We start from the raw sequence: 3,688 nt of genomic DNA, 5'->3' as shown, positions 1-3,688 counted from the left end.
CTGAAGAGTTCGTCGTTTCGTTTTCTACGGGTACAACGCTTTGTTACCGAACCTTTATCGTTCAAGTTGGTTTTATCGGACAACAGCGGTCTCACATTTCGGTGGGTACACTCGATGACGTGCTGCTTCTGGGATCATGCTCAGTGCCTTGACTCAATGCACTGAGCATGATCTCGGAACTCATAATCCACTTAGCCCGAATACCGCGAAGCAAGGACGGCCTCACCGAGGGCGAGACGACTAGTGGAAGCCCTCGTCGTCAGCCGCATCACATTCGCGCTACTGTATCAAACCACGCGCAAGACGGTTACCGCGCACATAGACAAATAAATTGAGAGAAGAATATTTGAGAAATATATTGAGAAACATAAATATTGAGAAAGCTATTCTCAAGTTATTGAGAAAAATAAATACTATGATTGTCACTTTGCTTGAAATTTTTTTGCATGCGAACCAAAACTCTTATGAACCGTTACGATTTTTTTTTTTTTCCGTTCCGGAGCAGGACCTTCCGGAACGGAACTTTTTTCAGTGGAACGATACTAAAACCAGAGCGAAAAATATTTCGTTCCGACACCCTGGCTACGAAAACCTCATGAAGGAGTTACTCTCGAAGACGCTGGATACGAATGCGGCCCGCGTCTACATGTTCTGGTCATTTTGCACATTCACTGCAAGAAATTGTAGCAGCACCAAAGAGGCAACGCACTGAAAGATGAGACAGAGCTACTGCCGACGCCGTCCGCGTTTCGTCGCGTTCACCGCCAGCTGAGATATACCGGAGATCGTGCATTTCAACTAAATCGTGTTCCCATTCATTTTGAGCGCGATTAAGCCATATATACAAGCGTAGCTGCTTCGGCAATCGCGTTGTCAGTGCGATGTTTTCGCTCTGCGACCGATCTCACGACGACTGGCCACGGACGACGGTCGGCAGACTGGTTTTGTCGGCGTGACGAAAGCTTGTCACACTGCGACGACTCGCTGTAAGTCAGTCGCGTCACAGTCTGCAGACTAGTCGGCCGATGGTCGGCGTCGGTGTCTTGTCGTTATCTGGAAGAGAGAGAGAGTGATCAAGAGAAGGAAATGACGCTTGATAAATATCTGGAAGGCGTCGGTATCGTGTTGGCCAAGCGTGAATGAGCCTGTACCACAGCCATATTAAAGCCCCTATATTTATAAAAGTAGCGCCATCCACTTCCCTCCTCCTCCGTTCCACTATCGCGCTCGGCGCGACCAGCGCGATCGAGGCGCGATATCGACAGTGGCGCCGCCTGCGTCGGGCCTGCCGTGGCAGACGACAGCTAACGCGCTACCAGAGGAAATCCGAGGAAAACTTCGATCGCGCCCTGCGGAGACGTTTTTGAGGCGCGATTTTGCTTCGTCAGTCAGTAACTGGTCTTAATAATGCCGTTTTGGAAGTAGCAACGCGACGATGCGAGACGGCGCAAATATCAAGTGTGCAGCAAGCGTTTGCGCACGCCGGATGGTAAACAAAAAAAGCCTTTTTCCCTCGCCTTGTCGGTTGCGGCAACTTAAGGCGCAGCAGCATGCCATCACAACGAAGTTCTTGTCCTTAACACGTTTGATCCGTTTGTGCGTACAGCACTTTCGTCGCACAGGCCCGAGAATGGCAGTCGGAGCGCGCTGGAAAGAAAAAAAAATATACAAAAGCGCGACGCGAACTTCCAAGTGACACAGATTGGCCAATGGGGGAGCGGAGGAGGCTGGGGCGACAGGAGGCGGCTAAGAGAGGGCGAGGAGGAAGCGCCGGGGTGAGCGCGGTGGCGGCAAGATCTAAGAATGGCGCTACTTTTATAAATATAGGGGCTTTAAGCCATGTACCTCCGGAGAGTAGTGGGGTGTGGGTAGGTTCGGTAGTACAGTAGGCGAAGCTGTTGAATACAAACTTTTTCTACTACGAAGTAACGGTTAAGCGCATAGATGACGAGGACGTGAAAGACACACACAACCGCTAACTTATTTATAAGCCCTGCATATCACAATCACACTCAAGCGCAACCAATGATGCCACATGTGCGCACTGTATCACATTCATTGACAAAGAAACCTTACGCGCTTAGCCTTATGTCTTGCAATTTGGATGCTTATATCATCGCCATAGTAAGTTCATCGCGGTGTCGAGATATGACAAAACACTTTTCAAACAGCAGCACACAATGACACGTGCTACAATGTAGAGCCAGCCAGCCATCACGTCCTTTCTTCACTGTTCTCTTTTATTTAGACAGCGTCCCGTCTGGCCTACGTAGAACATTCGGCATGAAAGAGGAATTTGATAAATGTCTGCAGCTTACAAAGCACTCTTTAAAATGTTTGCACCATTTAGGGCTTATTTGTCCCGCAACGATAATCGTCATCTGCTTGCTTGCGTTTCCTTTCTTGAAAACTACGAGCTCGCTACTTTCCTGTCGAGAATGCAATGTCACGTTGATGACGAGCGCGCAGTTCGTGACATGCACGGAGGAAGGAAAGCGTAGGAGAGGCCAGCACGGAGCCACGGACGCGTTCGAGCACAGCCTGTGGTTGGAGAAAGTGTGGCGGAAGTCAGGTGGTGTTTTTCGCAAAGGAGCACTGGGACTGGTACCCCAAACGTCAACGTTGTTAACAACCGCGCTCCTCACTTGTCATAGACCGAGTTGCACTCGGTCTGTGACAAGTGAGATTAGATTTTTGCTGCCGGTGTCTTTCTCGCAGCACCTTTTGTTCACGAGAAAAGCTGACTTTGGAGTGTAGTGTGTAAGCTTACAAGTTTTGTTTTGGGTCTGTGAGTGTGAGTGTCAGCCAGCAACAGATACACTCAAGCAATCACGGAGCGGGTCTTTGTCGTCTTCAACGTGCCACGGAAAAACACAGAGCGCGTCTACTTCACTAAACTGGTACAGAAGATTCGTAGGCTTTGTTTTGACGCGCGTTCGCCGCAGACACTTCCAGCGGCTGGTAACAATGCAAGTTCAAAGCTCGCGCCCTGCTCGCGCCTCTCTGCTTTGATGAGCTGATTGGAGGCGCAAAGGGTCCAGCTTCAAAAACGTGACGCGAGGGCCTCTCCTATTTCTTCCCTCCATGGTGACCTGGAAGTACCGGGCGCGCAGCGTTAAAGAAAGGATACGCGGGCTAGATAGATGACGATTATCGTTGTGGGACAAGGTAAGCTCCAAAGGGTGCAAAACGTTTTAGCGCATTCTACGACGCTTGCTACAACCAACACCTGTGTCAGCGGGAGCAGCGTCAGTGCGCTGACACAAAGCACTTGTGTGTGTGCCTATTTTCTGTGTGTCCATTTCGCGTTTCTTCAGTCGTCCTTATGCAAAATATAACGTAGAGTAGCATACTTACACTTACACCAACGTATCTCCATAACTGACTCTGTCGACTCTTCCACAAGTCGGCATTCGCCTGCTCCGTCAAATATGACCGGATTTGTTTTGAGTCGCAGCGAAAGTTGTTTATGCGAAGAACTAGTTTCGTAATTGATTGCTCGGTTATTTTGTAGAAATTTACGCTAAGAGCAAAACGTAATTTATTATAACTGTTTGTGAGTATTATATTTACAGCTTAAAAGTGGAAAAACCACGCAGCGTTGTTGATTGTGTGCTCGTTTAAAAGTAATTCGCGAATGCGGCCCAGATTGCATCGCTTTCGTGTCGGTACAGTTGTAGTTGTTGTC

The 3,688-nt window shown here is 48.9% G+C and overlaps 1 long non-coding RNA gene across 1 annotated transcript; it reads right to left on the bottom strand.

The window, feature by feature from the left end:
* Nucleotides 1–511: 511 nt before the first annotated feature.
* On the bottom strand, nucleotides 512–3,489 carry LOC125941471 (uncharacterized). The gene is made up of 2 exons (XR_007464356.1): nucleotides 3,358–3,489; nucleotides 512–1,053 (listed from the first exon to the last, which is right to left on the bottom strand). It is a non-coding gene; the product is annotated as an uncharacterized LOC125941471 (long non-coding RNA).
* Between the last annotated feature and the right edge of the window lie 199 nt (nucleotides 3,490–3,688).

Source organism: Dermacentor silvarum, chromosome 1, assembly GCF_013339745.2.
Source record: "Dermacentor silvarum isolate Dsil-2018 chromosome 1, BIME_Dsil_1.4, whole genome shotgun sequence".
Taxonomy (NCBI): domain Eukaryota; kingdom Metazoa; phylum Arthropoda; class Arachnida; order Ixodida; family Ixodidae; genus Dermacentor; species Dermacentor silvarum.
Note: the sequence above shows the minus strand (reverse complement) of the source record. Positions and strands in the feature narration are given on the sequence as shown.